The sequence below is a fragment of the Fukomys damarensis genome, unplaced genomic scaffold (genome assembly GCF_012274545.1).
Source record: "Fukomys damarensis isolate Sample0158 unplaced genomic scaffold, DMR_v1.0_HiC HiC_scaffold_20, whole genome shotgun sequence".
Lineage (NCBI taxonomy): Eukaryota > Metazoa > Chordata > Mammalia > Rodentia > Bathyergidae > Fukomys > Fukomys damarensis.
Window position 1 is genome coordinate 30,646,307 of NW_022900932.1, and position 16,663 is coordinate 30,662,969.

General features: G+C 37.6%; 1 long non-coding RNA gene across 2 annotated transcripts in view; it reads right to left on the minus strand.

Annotated features, from left to right (window-relative positions):
- Positions 1–7,161: 7,161 nt before the first annotated feature.
- LOC104847738 overlaps positions 7,162–16,663 on the minus strand; it is a 10,025-nt gene continuing 523 nt past the window's right edge. Inside the window, exons 2-4 of one of the 2 annotated variants that reach the window (XR_776226.2) lie at positions 15,756–15,984; positions 13,112–13,189; positions 7,162–7,329 (exon numbers count right to left, since the gene is read on the minus strand). This is a non-coding gene — a long non-coding RNA (uncharacterized LOC104847738). Of the gene's footprint in view, positions 7,330–13,111; positions 13,190–15,197; positions 15,484–15,755; positions 15,985–16,663 lie in introns of those variants that run through there. The other variant, XR_776227.2, reaches the window with a different exon arrangement.

A 16,663-nucleotide genomic window follows, 5' to 3' on the forward strand; every position in this document is an offset into this window, starting at 1 on the left:
ACTAGCACTTGGGAGGCTGAGGCAGGAGGATCATAATGAGTTCTAGGCTAGCCTGAACTGTATAGCAAGACCTCCATCCCCGCCCACCCACCAAAAGAAAGAAATTAATCTCTGATTTGATTACAGTGTTTACTCATAATTTAATCTCAGGAGGCTTACTTTATTACCCCTTTTCCTTGAGCACTGGGCCTCTTGGCAAATTTTACTAATGGAGAAATGACTTCCCTCATGACTGAGCACTGAATTAGTAGTCCTCATTGCAATTTGCATTGCGTGCAAGGAATAGGTCTGAAAAATATTTGTTGGTTCCCAAGCCTGTCCCTCTCTCTGTACCTGCTGGCTTGTGTCTCTCAGTTGCCCAGCACAGGCCAATTGCATTTCTTAGCTGCTGCCAAATACCAAGCTACACAAATGAAATCCTCTACCTTTTCCCCTAAGTGAGTAGGAAAGTATTTGCAAAGGAAAAGAAGCATCAGGGGACCCTGGGTCAGTTAAACCCTGCAGGAACAAGAAGGGGAGCAGTGCCATCAAGGCCACCACAGATGAGGGGGAACCGGCACGCACTGGAGACAGGAACCCTGAGCTGTCCTTACACAGCACAATTGCAGCTCCACTGTGCTCTGTTGTCTTTTTTTTTTTTTCTTTTTGTACTCGGCTGTGTATTTGAATGAGACATGAATGCAACAGCAGAGGCCGCAAATGATGTTGTGTTGTGCAGTTTATGGCAATGAGGATCAGTAGCAAATTTATTTCTAGGCTTTGTCTAACACTAAAACAATCTCACTTTTGATGCATGCGAAACAGTTTGTGCATCACAAGAGTGTTGCAGACATAGCTTCTGTCAGAGAGAGAGGGAGAGAGGGTCAATTGTGATTTCATCACTGCAAAGAGATCCTGATAAGGGATATTATTCACTCAACACAGGGGTTCTTCTTTTCCATTTTATCAGGGTGCTGTAGCATCATACAACAGTTACAGAAGAGTTAATACTAGGCAATTTTCAGCAATAGGATGGGATAGTATAACATGGATTTATGGTTAGGACTTCTTTTGCTATCTACCAACAGGACTGATTATGATTAGTCTTCTAAAAGTTTTGGAGAACGACACAGAACTTGTGGATTCTAAAAATGGAGCACAAAGTTGTCAATAGTAGTTCTGTATATATATAGATTACAGTGAGCAAATTGAAAATAAAAGTGCACACGTGTAAATACCAAATAGTTTCCCTGGTGTGAATAATCTGCAATAAAACATAAGATCCTAATAAGATTACTGTCATTTAGAAATGAGAAGAAAGGAGCTAAAGGTGTAGGGAAGGTGGGATGGGTAGGGGAAGGGTAATAAGGGAAAAGAAAAAAATGTGAGAAAATGAAAAGATGAAAATAAAGTGTTTGTAGATGGGGAGGGGAGGAGGGGGTGAAGGGAGCGCAGAGGTAAGGGGAAAAATGAGAATCAAGACTTGTCATGTAGAGGTACAAGATCCCAACAATGAATGTAACTGTACCGTATCCCTAAAATGTACCAATAAACTCAATTAAAGCTGGAAAAGAAAAAAAGAAAAGAAAAGTGGATGATTTGTTTGGTTAAGTACAAGCTAAAAACAGGATGACAAAATAATTTCAAACTCATGCACTTTTTATTTGAAAAGGTTGCAGATTTAAAGAAATTTATAAAACCAATGTGTGAAAGGGGGCCTCCTCTCTTTATTATGCAGGTTCCCCCAGTGGTAACATCTCCCATAAATGTAGTACAATATCACAACCAAAAATGGCATTGGTGTAATCCACAGAGATTATTTAGATTTTGCTAGTTTGATATGCAATGTGTGTGTGTGTGTGTGGTTCTGTGCAATTTTATAACATCTGTAGAGTTGTAGTTACCATTACAATCAAGATACAAGACTGTTCCATTACCAGAACGCTCCTTCCTGCTCTCCCTTTATAGTCACACCAACCTCCCACCCCCAGTCCTAACGTCTAGCAACCACTCATTTGTTTTCCACATATATAATTTTATTTTAGGAATGTTATATAAATGAAACCACATAAGACCATTTGAGATGGACTTTTAAAACTTTAGAATAGTGCCTTTGAGATTCATCAAAGTTGTCATATACACAGTTCATTTTTAATTGCTGTGTAATATTCCATGATATTGTGTTACCACCATTTGTTTAATCATCAGTCTATTGAAGGACATTTGGATTGTTTCCATTTTTTGGCCATAAAACCCCCTGCTCATGGTTAATTATGTCTGTTAACTTGGATAGGCTATAGCTTGGAAGTTGCTGTGAAGGTATTTTGAAACTGTAATTAACATTGAAATCAGTAGGGTTGGAGTAAAGTAAATTATCCTGTATAATGCGGGTGGACTTTGCTCAATCAGCTGGAGATTGTAAAAGAGTGAAATTCCTCAAGAGGAAGACATTCTGCCTCTAGATCACCTTCAGATGCAAGACTTCAAAGTCCGCTTTTCTCTGAATCCCTGGTTGGCTGGCCTGTCCTGAAGATTTTGGATTTGCCAACCCATACAACCACGAGTTGATTCCTTAAAATCCACTCTCACTTTCTCTCTCATGTTCAAACACTTCCAGAAGTGTGCTTTACTAACCTACCGGGCCTCTCTCAATCCAGTCGAGGTGACATATCACAGTCACACGGTCACACGTGCTAAGGGTATGTTCACTGTCTTGAAAAGCTGCTGACCCTTTCACTTCCCACCGGCAAGGTAAGACCCAGCAGTTCCTCCTCGTCTTCATTAAGTGCTTGGCATTAACACTGGCTTTATGTTAGCCCTTCTGACAAGCGCGTCGTGTGCTTCACTTGCATCTCCCTAATGGCTGAAGATATTGAGTATCTTTCATGTGCTTCTTTGCCATCTGTCGGTTTATTTGGCAAAATGTAGTTCATGTATTTAGCTCATTCTGATTGGCTTGGCTTTAAAAACATCGGTGTGTCTTATTCTTTGTATATTCTCAATACAAACTTTTTGTCAGGTATGTTCTGCAATAATTTCTCTTAGATTATAACTTGTATTTTTTCATCTCAATAATTTTCTGCTAAGCAAAACTTTTAAATGGTGATCAGGTTCAATTTATCAATTTTTCATTTTATGAGGCATGCTTTTGGAGTCAAGTCTAAAATCTCTTCATCAAAAGTAAAGTGCTAAAAATTTTGCCTATTTTTTTCACAGTTTTTTTTTTTGCTGCACATTTGATTCTGTGATAGATTTTAAGTTAATTTTCTATCATGTGTGAGGCTTGGGTTCAGATTCCTTTCTTTTTGGCCTAATGATGGCCAACATTCTCCTGATAAAGTTACGCTTCCTTCACTGAGTTGCTTTTGAACCTTTGTTAAAAATCTGTTTGGGGCCTGGGATTTAGCTCAGCTGCCTTGCAAGTGCAAGGTCCTGAGTTCAATCCCTGATAGCCACCAAAACTAAAACTAAAACTAGAGCTAAAACTAAAACTGAAACTAGAACTAAACAATTTGACACATCTGTAGGGAACAATTTGTCCCATTCTATTTTGCCCCATTCTATTGATCTGTGAGCCTGTGTCTCCACCAATACCACACTGGCTGGGTAACTGTAGCGTCAGCAAGCTTTAGCATTAAGTAAAGTGAGTCCTTCAACTTTCCCAATAACCTATTTTTCTTAAAAAATTTAAAACAATTTTAATTAAGGTCCTTGCCTTTCTATGTAAATTTTCTTTCTTTCTTTTTTTCCTCATTGAGTTTATTGGTACATTTTAGGTATGCAGTACAGTTACATTCACTATTGGGATCTTGTACCTTTACACAACAGGTCTTGGTTCTCATTTTGCCCCTTGTCCCTGCCCTCCCTTCACCCCCTCCTCCATCCCCATTTACAAATATTTTATTTCCATTTTCTATGTAAATTTTAGAGTAAGTTGTTCCACTTCTATCAAAAAGGTCATGCATTATTTTATTTTTAAATTTTTTTTCTTTTTCTGTATTTTACTAGTATGTGTTTGCTGTAAGTAATGTTTACATTCCTTGCGTGGAGTTGGTACATGGACGTAACACATCTTCACTCACTCTGTCACTCTCTCTCTCTCTCTCTTTTCCATTGGTACCTTCTAAATTTATTGGTACCTTTAAAGTATACAGTACCATTACATTTATCATTAGGATCTTATACCTTTACATGCCAAATCTTGGTTTTCATTTTTTCTGCATACACTTGCCCTCCCTTCACCCCCTCCCCTATTTACAAAGAAAACATATGAGAAAAGGAAAAAATGGAAACAAGGAGGTCATGCATTATTTTAAAAGATTTATTTAATTTTACTATAGAAACATCTATGTTCATCACTGAAAATGTAGAAAATACACACAAGCACTAAGAAGAAACACTGTCATGGAGCTTTGTAGAAAGCCCATCAAAGTGAGGAGCTGCTCAAGATTGATCAGACGTGTCCTGAGAGCACCTCTCATGTGTTGGGTTTTACACTAAGAATTTAAGCAAGTATTTTCATATTGAATTCTCATTAGAACACTGAAAGAAATTATCTATACTTAATATTTGAGGATGCTGAGAAACAAAAAGATTAAATAATTTGTCCTGTGTCATCCATTTTACTAGTGATAGAGCCTTGGTTTTAATTATAATTAGAAGAAACCTTTTGGGATTTATCTGCTGGTTTTATCTCCCAACACCTCCTGCACTGGTCAGAATGTTTGTGTCATGCCCCTCTCTAAGTAATATGCTAAAATATGTACCCCTAAGGTGATGATTTTAGGAGGTGGGCGTCTTTGGGAGGTGATGAGATCACAAGGAGGGAGCCTTCAAGATGAGGGATTAGTGCCTTCACACAACATACCACAGGAAGTTGGCTGGCCCCTTCTATGTTACTGAGAAGGAGCTGTGTATGAGGCATCAGGCCTTAGTAGACATTAGATCTTCTAATGTTGGACTTTCCAGCCTCTGGACGAAGTAAATGTTGTTCATAAACCATTTATTATATAGTATTTTGTTATGGAGCCCAAACAATATAAGCTACCCTCTATTTACAGTATTTTATTTCTGAGATAGAGTCTCACAGTGTAGCCCAGGGTAGCCTTGAACTCACAACAATCCTGCCCCAGCCTCCTGAGTGCTGGGATTATAGGTGTGTGCCACCTCACCTGGCTATAACCCTTTCTATGACCCTTGCTTCTTGCCTGTAGGATTTTAGGCATGTGGCTTTTATTCTCTCTTAGCTGTTGGTGCTTCCTTGTACATAGCTCTTATTACTTTTCCTTCAGGTGGAGTATCCTTTATCCAAAGTGCTTGAAGCAAAAATTGTTTCATATTTTGTTATTGACATTGTTTTGAAATATTTTCATAAACAATGAAATATTTTGGAGGTGGAAACTAAATTAAATATATTATGTTTCATATACATCTTAGACCCAAGTCCAGACTGAAGATAATAGTATGAGTAGACTTCAGGTAATTGTATGCAGTATTTTTTAGGCATTTATGTTTTGACTGTGAGTACCCATGTTGCCCAGTGTGATGTTTTTCCACTTTGGGGATTATGTCGATGCTCAAAGTGCTTCAGATTTTGTAGTGTTTTGGATTTCAGATTTTTGGATTAGGTATGCTAACTTGTAGTGTTATAATTTGTTTATAGGCCTGTCTTTTTTGTTTGTTTTTCTTCCCCGAACCAGGAATTGAACTTGGGGGCTTGCACTTGGGAGGCAGATGGTGGAACCACTGAGCTAAATCCTGGCCCTTATAAGCCTGTCTTGATAGACTGTGAGAGTCCCAGTGAAGGCAGGGACTGTATTTTATTTATCTGGGTTGCTCGTTGTCTGACCACTAAGAGACTTTGTCCGTTTAAAAAATGAAGGCTCGTTACTGCCTGCAGGCAGAAGTCATAGCTGGAATACATACCTAGGTCAGATAAGCAGCAGACAAGTGTCTCGGCTGATTATAAGACTGCAGAGAATGATGGGGCCTCTGTGAATAGTGAAACTTCATGGCTTCTCTCAGTGACATTCAAATTAAATCTCTGTAAAAGCACTGAGCCTGGGAAGCCGGAAACATCTGCAGGCAGAATAGCATGTGGATTGAAGACTGCAACCCCTGCCTTGAGAGTTTATAATCTTATTAGGAGAAACAATTCTTAAGAGAAATGAGAAAAGAAAGGATAAAAAAGAGCCGTTGGTCTGCAGTGCTCCAGTACTGAGCAGCGCTAAGTGGCTGAAAGGATTACAGGGCAAACCTCGAACCTTGGCTTTTCAGTGGTTTTCCACTTGTATGTACTTCAACTATTTACAGTATTAATATCTTTATTTTAGAATACTATATGTATTTTATATTTATATTTTATTTATTAGAATAGAAAAATACTTACACTCTTTATTCAGTGTGCCATATTAGTGTTTAGATTGCTATGTATACCAGACTTGAATCATTTTTAATTATATGGTTTGTAACTATTTCCTTCAAATTGTAATTTTAACTTTTAAATTTACTTTTTACAATGTCTTTTGTTGTAGAGAAATTTGAAAATTAAATGCACTCAGATAAATCACTCTTTTTCCTTAATGTTTGAGTTTTGTTGTGTCTTTTTTTTTTTCTTGAGATAGGGTCTCCCTAGGTAGTTCAGGCTGGCCTTGAACACACTGTGTAGCCCAAGTTGGTCTAGAGCTCATAGCAATCTTGCAGTCTCTGCCTCCCACATACTAGGATTATAGGCATAGATTTGTTGTGCTTATGTCATCCTCTGTAAGACTATCCTTATATATTTTCTTCTAAAAGTTGTTTTCTTATATTCATATTTATGTCTAAAATGAAATCTGCCTGTAGTTTGAGGTAGGAATCTAGCTTTTCTCCTATAGGATGATTGTATTATCAGGAGAAACTGTTATAATGTACTAACAAACTAAGCACTGAATTTCTATGGCTTGGTAGTGAGGTGCATACCTGTAAGCCCAGCAGCTCCTGAGGTTGAGGCAGGAGGACTACATGTTTAAGACCAGTCTGGGCAAATTAGTGAGACCCTATCTTAACAGAAAAAATAAAAAAGAAGGCTGAGGATAGCTCACTGTGAAAGCCCTGGGGTCAGTCACAAAATAAAACACAACAGAATAAAACCAAACCAAACTAAAAACTCGATGGTTGAACACAACAAGGATTTGACTCCTGCTTTGTAGCTTTCCTTTTTGAACACAGGACTTTTCTGTGCGAGCGTGCAAAGGAGAGTACAACCTGCTCTCTCCCCTGCTGTTCTTATTCCTGCCGTGGTTATTGGCTGTAACTTGTCACATGGCCCGACTACTGGAAGGCGGAGTAGAATTGTGAGCTTCTATGTGTCTGGAAGGAACGAAAAACTTTATTGTTAATGTCTACTGAATCCCATTTTAGTATCATTTAATAGTTTATTCACTGCCTTGATCTGTAGCGTCACCTCGATTATAATATATAGTCTGTCTCCATATAAGCAAGGATTTTTTGTTGTTTTTTTATTTCATTGTTCTAATTTTCTGCGGTTGGCAAATACTCTAATTTCTTAACTGCTCTTCCTGTGTAATATCTTTATGTGATGCAGTGAGTTACTTTTGTGGTCTTTTCCTCAAAACTGTCTTCATTATAATTGGCTGGTTGCTTGCACATAAATTTCAGTAGCAGCATGTCACGTTACGTGAAAAACACTGGTAGATTTTTGACTGGAATCGCATTTAATTTATAGATTAATTTGGTAGTACGTGACATCTTTAAGATATTGAGTGCTACCATCCATTAATACTTAAGTTTTAAATCCTCCAGTAGTTTTGTCTTGTTATTTTCAATAAAATTCTAGTCTATCTTTTGCTAGATTTATTTCTAAGTTGATTTCCAAAAATAATTTGAATAGCATCTCTACAAAATTAGATTTTAAAATTGTGGTTTATATATAGAAATATAGTTGACTTATTTTTATTTTATTTAGGTTCAGCAGAAAGAAAGCATGAACCTTTTTGTATCTGAATTTTGGTATGTAGAGTCTACAGAATTTTTTTGTGTTAGAAAATAACACTATTTGAAAAAAAAAATGCTGTTTTTTCCCTAGTCCTCGTCCTCCCTCCGTTCTTCTCCCTTTCTTCCCATCCTTCCTTCTTTTCTTCTTCCCTTCCCTTTCTCCTTCCTCTCCCTCTCTCTCCCCCTCTTTCTCTTCCCTTCTTCTCCCATTGTTTCTCCTTTGCTCACTCTTTCCCTCTGTCTCCTTGCATCTTTCTGCATTACCTAGGGCTTCCCATTTAAATTTGCTAAAGCACAACAGCAAGCCTCTTGTCTTCTTACTGACTTAAAAGAGAACAACTCTACCAGGTTACTATTCAGTCTGCTGTAGATGTTTAGGTGATAACTTTGCCATGTGAAGAAGTTCCCCTTACCATCATGCTATACTAACTGAATTTTCAGAGAATATTTCCAGTTTAATAACACACAAATGCCTCGATTTGTGAGATGACCACAGCCTTAAAAAAAAAACAACATGCATACTATTATTAGTCTTTTTATATAAATATATATATATATATATACACACATATATATAAATTGAATTTTGAGAAACTTTTTAACGGTGCTGCCAACTTTGGAAAAAGTCATCCCAATTTACTGTGTTGAGTTGGCATTGTACAGAAATGGACAACCATAGTGGTCTAGAAATGTTTTTTTATTTTTATTTTTATATTTTATTTCTTTTCCATGTGTACAGGGGTAACACATCGTACTAAATATGTAAGGTCATATCTACGTGGGTTTGATTACAGAAACTAATAAAGTATTCTCTAAATAATGAAAAAAAGAATAAGACTATAAGAGCGAGAAGCAACTTAAATATGTTCAGGGACCATTTTCATCTCCAGAATTAAGGATTATTTTAATGTTACATCATTGCCTTTTCTCTTTTACTTTCCTTTTTAGTTTTATTCTAGGATTCCCTATTTTTAATGTTCATACAGAGATTTCTTTAACTGAAATACTGAATAGTTTCTTTGGTATGAAAAACTATAATAGTACACAGGATCCTAATGAGATAATTAATAATGTGAAATAGGAAGTAAAGGGCTAAAGGTGTAGGGAAAGTGGGAAGGGTGGGGGAAAGGTAATAAAGGAGAGGAAAAAAAATATGAGAAACTGAAAAAAAATGGAAATAAAGTGTTTGTAAAGGGGGAGGGGAGGAGGGGTGAAGGGAGGGCAGGGACAAGGGGAAAAATGAGAATCAAGACCTATTATGTAAAGGTACAGAATCCCAATGATGAATGTAATTGTATTGTATACCTAGTTTGTACCAATAACCTCAATAAAAAGTAAAAAAAAGAATACTAAACTCATAAAAAAAAACAACTATGACTGATTTACTTTTGTATCATGTATTTTGAAATCTACTTTTGTATGTGGAAAAATACAAGTGATATCATCAAACTTTTTGGTTGATGAGAATGCTGGACGCCAAGACAGAATGGGTTTAGGCTGATCTTATTTATTTCAAATTCATGATGATTCAATGTTGATATTTTCATAACACCATAAAACATTAAATCACTCCCAGAGGCTAAATCTCTCAATATTAAGAATAACATTTTTGCTTGGGAAGTACAAAATTAAAGAGGGAGCCAAAGGGGGAGCAAGGAGGCAGTCAATTATTTTTTTCTTTTTCCAATTGTTGTTGCTTTTGCAATAGCTGCAAATACCTCTCAGCCCCTCCATCCCTGAGGTGTGCAGATTAATTGTAACTTCTCGAAGCCAAGGGCACCCTTTCTGCAATTTCCTGTGTCAGCAAAGATTGCAGCAATTCCATTCTGTCAGTCCCTCCACTGCTCCTCTCACATAGGCTGCTCTGTAACTGTCAGTAAGATATCTTAGTTATCCAGATAGCCATGGATGTCACTTGTCAGAAAAAAAAAAAAAGGATTTTCTTTTATAAAAAGAACTGAGGTTAAATCAAACTGGAGCTCTAAGTTGCAGATATTGCCTGCCTCAGAGTTTGTGTCTAGATATGTTAATCTGAAGGGCAGAAGCTTCATAACTTCCTAGTTCCTGGTTGGTTTACTGGTCTGGTGGGATTATGTGCATAATGAGCCGCTACTCTCATTTTATGATGGAGAACACATCTATCTAGTTATATAAGTTGGTTAGTATACAACATTTAATCCTGAAGATAGCCTGGGCAACAGAAGCTCTCTATCTGAAAGTGTAGCCAAATCTTTGCTTGTGCAGTGCTGAGATTTTATGTCAAATTACTGCACCCTGGAGTGGGTTGAAAGCTTTCAAACAGGTGAAAAAAGATGGTAGAGCTTAATGATTTTCTTGAGAGGAAGGGAGAATGACCACCTTCGAGAATTAGCCAAGGGTGACCAAGCTAACAGTTAAGATTTTTCTCACCCAGTAAACTAACATTGCCCTTTACTAATTAATTCATGAGGTATTGGGTTACCTTCCCAGATCTATTCTCTTCTAAGTGAGCTATTGTTTGAAGATACTAGAAAGTAGCATCTGTATCCAAAAATAATTGAAGCAAAATCCCTTCTCCTCCGTATCGATGCCAGGACACTGGAACTCATCTAGAACATGCTTGCAGGCCAGTAAGATAATAAGTCCCCAAGGTGAGAACTGTTGGTAGTACTGCTTATGCTAGAGTCTTGCAGTATCTGGGAATTTGAATTATTTCTTTTCTTTTTCTTTTTTTTTTTTCGAAACAGGGTCTCACTATGTATTTGAGACTGACCTGGAACTCACTATGTAGCCCAGGCTTATCTCAAACTCACAGTGACCCTCCTGCCTCAGCCTCCCAAGTGCTGGGATTACAGGCGTGCACCACCATTATTTCTAATGTAGTAATTAAGCCTATAGCAGTAAAGTATGCGGTGAATGCCAGCAGTTTATTGGACAAAACCTCCTCTGACAGTCCATGTACTTGAGTTTCAAGGGACTTGCTTTAGCTTAAAGGAAGCAGTGAGAAGAAAGCAAAATTAGTGTCCATATGTCCATAAATAATTTTTGATATAGTCTTCAGTCTCTGGAAGTTCCATTTATTTCTGTACTGTATTTATTTGTAATAATTATTCTATTATATAATTCATAATATTATTCCTAATATTCCAGAGGGTAGGCACTTTCCTAGTATTTTTATATCTCCAGTTCCTGGTACATAGGTTGCACTCAATGTATCTGAGATGGGAAATTATTACATGCCTGAATGGGTGTTTCTCCTGCTTTGCTTACCAGGTATTACCTGCTATTGTCATTTTGCCTTCCTTTGGGCAGTTGAACTCTTTGTTATTTTTTCGTCATTGAGTTTATTGGTACATTTTAGGGATACAGTACAGTTACATTCATCATCGGAATCTTGTACCTTTACATGACAGGTCTTGGTTCTCATTTTTTCCTCTTGTCCCTGCCCTCCCTTCACACCTTCCTCCTCTCCCCTCCCCATTTACAAACACTTTATTTCCATTTTTTCATTTTATCCTGTTTTTTTCTTTTCCCTTATTACCTTTCCCCTACCCTTCCCACTTTCCCTACACCTTTAGCCCTTTTCTTTCTATTTCACACGGTCAATGAGCTCTTTGTTTAAATGATATCATTGTAGCAATGATGAAATGATAACAAAGGCAAAGAACTTGGCTCCGATGATACGTCATTCAGTGGAATAAGAAAATGCAAGAGGCTATAATGCTAGCACATATTAATTTGTGGGCCCACAAATGTTTGCTATTGTGTGTATATGGACTTATATACTTTAAAAGCATTTGTTTCTGAAGTCAAAGAGTAAATTTCTTTTTTGTTCAAGATGAGTCTAGCAAAGGAGATGATAATGCCATAGGGTACTGTGGAGATATGAGGCTTTGGGGGATCATATTTAAGATTCCTTAGAGAAGCCTTCTCTCAGTGCATCTTCAAGGTGAGTGAGGTGCACCACATTTGCTCACCTGTCCTATTTACACTCACTCCAAGTGTATTATAGTAAAATACACTGACCTGTACATACATAGAATGAATTTAAGACATACAGTTTATGCTGATTATCTTGGTATAGTTATTAAGAGTAATCTCTTTTAACAAATTGTTGTAGTTTAAATAATAAAATTTAGGGGCCTTTTATTTATGTATCTGTTTCTATTATGAAATCAGCTTTCTTCAGGGCACATCCTGTGTTTCAGTCATATTTCTACTCTTGGCGTTTTGAACTGTGAAGCATATGGTGGATGCTCAGTCAGTCTTTATTGAATGGACTGGGCTAAAACACTTCATGATATGTCAAAAAATAATTCATTGCACAGGAAAAAGACATAATGAAGGAGAAATCTAAAGCAAATCTATTAGACAGGGTCCTTGTGAGAAACAGATGGCACACCCAACGCTGGCAATTTGAAGAGAGTTTGATAAAGGTTTCAAAGACACGGGGAGATTTGCTAAAAACCCAAGGACAATTGCAAGGCCTAGGGGCCTGTATGGTAACCAGTGCCTAAGAAGGGAGGAGGGGCAGGAAGGAGGAGGGAGAAAGCTCTACGGAGAGCCTCGCTTGATGGGAACTTGGTCCTCACTTGAGGGTTGCAGCGATCCCACAGTGATGTCAGTGGAAGTGATACGGTGAGTAAATGCCCCCATCTCATTCTATTTTTCTTCTTTTTGAAAAATCTCTGGACAGTGCTACCCTTTGACTGAGCACAACAGGAAGCCAAGCCCAAGGGGGCCTCCCAGTGTACCCTGTACAACATCCTGAAGCATAAGGCACTGTAGGGATGGAGATGTGATGGGTTTGAGGGCAAATGGAAAATTCACAACAGCTCTAGGAAGAGAAAATATGGAACACTGGAGGAGAGTAGAGGATTTAAAAATAATCTATGAGGCAAATAATACAACAGTAACAAAGATAGGATTTTTTTGTGTCTTCTGGAATAACTGAAAACAACTTCTTGTGTAGTTGTTCATATTTTATAATGACTATATCTCCTCATACGTGTTAACTCCCCAAACGTAGTCACCACCAGCACCAGCAGCAGGCCTGGCAGTTTCTCAATAATTATTGGCTGATTAAATGGGTGGAAGAACCATCAGGAGCCATGCAGCTATGTCAAAAAGAATGTAGTCAATACGAAGACCTCCTTACCTTAAGGCTTGTAAGACTTCCGAGATCAGAAATTTCAGCGGGGTGGGATGGAGCCTGTGGATCTCTGAATTTCAATTTCTATTCATATGAAAGAAGTAATCTTTGGTCAGGAAGCAATGGTTCTCCAGGCCTGATCAGAATGCTGTGAACAGGTTAACAGACCGGCTCTAACGGAAAGAATGCTTAGCCTTTGGCAGTATAAGAGTGCAGTTTCCACCACTAAAAGCATTCATTGATTTTCTCGGTATTACATGTGATTTTCTGTTAATTAAGTTTCATCCCAACACTACTCAATCTTATAACCATTCAAAGGATCACCTAGGCATGTCTGATCTAGAGCTCACACACTACCAGGAATGTTGCATAGGTAGATGGGGCTCAGCGTAGTTTAGAAACAAACAAGAGTACACGGCAAGGGAAGTCAGTGAAGGATGCAGTGACACAGGTGTTCCATTGTGTGAGACTGCACAGCACTCAGTCTACTGAGCACAGATAGACTTTAATGCAAATTTTACCAGAAATAAATGGTAAACAAGCAGTACCAGGCAAGGGGATGTGCTCAGTAAACATTCCTTGACTGTTAGTGGAATCTCTGGCATTATATTACTTTTTAGCTGGCTTTGCAGTGCCATGGCGGCAGGGTTTAGATGAATTATTATTACTTTTTTCCCTGTGGTCTTTGTGAGGCAGTATAATATAGGAGAGGAAAGTTTCCGATTCCAGCTATCTGACTTTGAGGAGAGTCGCTTGACCTGTCTTTGCTTCATTTCCCTGTCACTAAAATGGAGATGATGGTGCTTATGACCTGATTTCTGTATTTAATTTAGTGAATAAAAATGCAAGTAAGACACAATATTTTATTTACTGTATAAGAAGTTTTCATTATTAATATCACTATGAGCCAATGTGAATTCAGTACATTCATCTCGTCTTTAACATGTACGTATTTGAAATCCAATCACTTTGAAGGGGACATCTCCAGCATGGAAAAAAATTATTTAGGAAATATCCATCTTAATGTGAAATCTATCTATCTGTATACACACACACACACACACACACACCCACACACACACACACATATATATATATATATATATATAGAGAGAGAGAGAGAGAGAGAGAGAATCACTGTATCTGTTCACCGTTCAGATGATACTTAATTTTAGAGAAATTAGCCTTATTCTGAGATAAAGAACAAAATATTATTTGATTCTGGATAAGGAGCCAAGGAAAATGGGTAGCCTTAATAAACTGTTGAAGTATACAAATGACATTATACATTTAATGCCTACATTGATGTTTTTCATTGAAATGGTGAATGTTGTATTGAGTTAGTGGGATAGGCTAGTGATCCATGTGTTTCTTTTTGGCTATGGTACATTTCTTGCACATTTTTCTTGCTGGTAGCATATCATGGGAGAATGCTTGTAATGTCAGTATCACTGATTTCCAGCCCTGTGGGGAGTCTATGATACTGAGACTCTTCCCAGGAGAGCTGCAGTAGCAAAGGTTCTGCCTCACAGATTTGTGAGGTGTTGTGCTTATTCTTCTAATGGAAATTTAGAAGAGCAAAATGAATGCTCTAAAATGAGAGAGAAGTTAAATTATGATAGTGAATAGAGACAAGAAAATAATAGTTATCATTCCAGTGGCAATATAGTGCACACACATATATATATGTATATATAATTTAACCACAAATATATGTATATGCATATAATTATATATATATATACATACACACACACACATGCACACACGCACACACACCCTTACAGCAAGCCCAAGGCAAAGGCAACTTCATTTTATAGATGAAGACATGGAGGGCAAGAGAAAATAAGTAATTGAGTAATGAAGGCATACTGCTTGTAAGTAACTTTGTTAAATAACAAGTCAGTGTATTATACTGGTAGAGAACAAGTCAGTAACTCTGGACTAAGTTGAGATTTACTAAGTGGTAGAATGAAATTGAGGCCAAACTGATTCCAAAGACTGAGGTCCTTTTTTAACGGAAGGATCTTCCCAGAAAGAAGGATCTTCTCCCCAGTTGGTATTTCTTCACAAGAAAGACTTGGAGCACCTGTTATAGCTTATTTTTGCCAAGTTCTGGAGATGGAACAGAGACGTGGATATAATATGGCCCTAATGATAGTCATTGCTTTATTTATAGTAGGATTCATAGTCTCCAACTTTGTTTTTCTTGGCCAAAACAAAATCATTTGTAGAATCGAAGTGCTTCTCATAACTGAGGGGGTTCATCTGTGGACAGTTGATTCCTCCAGATGTGCTGAATAAGTTGAAGAAAAGTGGGAATGGGTGTGCTGAGAGCTACTGTCAGGTCCACCGTAGGTGTTTTTGGTCAAAGGTACCTAAAATACACGGAGGGAAGAATCTCTGTATCTTCTGACCATTCCTTTCTCTAGTTCACCAATATTCAAATCACTACTGTGGACCTCCTTCTATTGAATGCCTACTACATAAAGAATGTTCATGAGGCAACTTCCATTTATGGTTTTAATTTTAACCACAATCTTGTCAAACAGGTGACTTTAATCCCATTTCATAGACGAAGAAATCGATGATGAGAAAGGTTACATGTGAAGTGACTGGCAAATATGAGATCTGATGAATAAATACATACCTCACTGTGTGACACGTGCGTCTCACTTTGGTTCTGGTTATCTATTTGGGCATGGCTAAGACTTCTTAATGCAAGGGGGCAGGCATACGAGGGTCTCTGGAAGTGCAGGCTTTACATTTAAAACCAACTCTTCAAAGTATGTGGGGCATGGAGAGTGAGATGGATGCACAGGGCTGTGGCCCGTGGTAAGTCAGGTTGGGCCTCCAGAGTTGGCTTGCTAGTCAAGAAACTGTGTACACAGCAGAAAGACAAAAGCTGTTTGAATAAACGATCATGGCTGGGAACAGAAACTTACAAATTAAAACACCTTTTTCCCCTCAGAGAAAGATATAAAAATCCCACCCCCCAACATCTGGTTTTTAACTTTGTGTTTCTGGGTTTAATGCACTGCTCTCTTTACTTTTTGTTCCACTAAAATGTGCTGAAGACATGTGGGAGTGTAGCTTAGCAGGCGAGGACTTGCCTACTATGTACAAGGGCCTTGATTCCATTCCTAGCAACACTAAATATGTAAATAAACAATATACTGAAGAGTAAATGAGGGGAGAAATAGTTCCAATGTAAAGGAAGTGCCAATAGCAAATGGAATAGCAGGTACAACTGGTAAATTCAGACTAATAATGGGAATGCAATTAGAAAATTATGCTGGAAACTTCCTATTTGGTGTTACATTCAGTTGAATTATAATGTTAAGGATGTTTTATTGGTGTTCTTTAGCCATGGTTCTTGTGTAATAGACTTGCTGTGTGGAGATACAGCTAAAATATTTATTTTTATTTTTATTAGTACATGTTTGCAGTACGTAATGATTACATTCACAGTAGGGAATCGATATATGTACATAGCACCTTTCGGTTATTTTTCCCCTTTTATTTTTATAGCATCAGATGAATTTATCTTATTATATA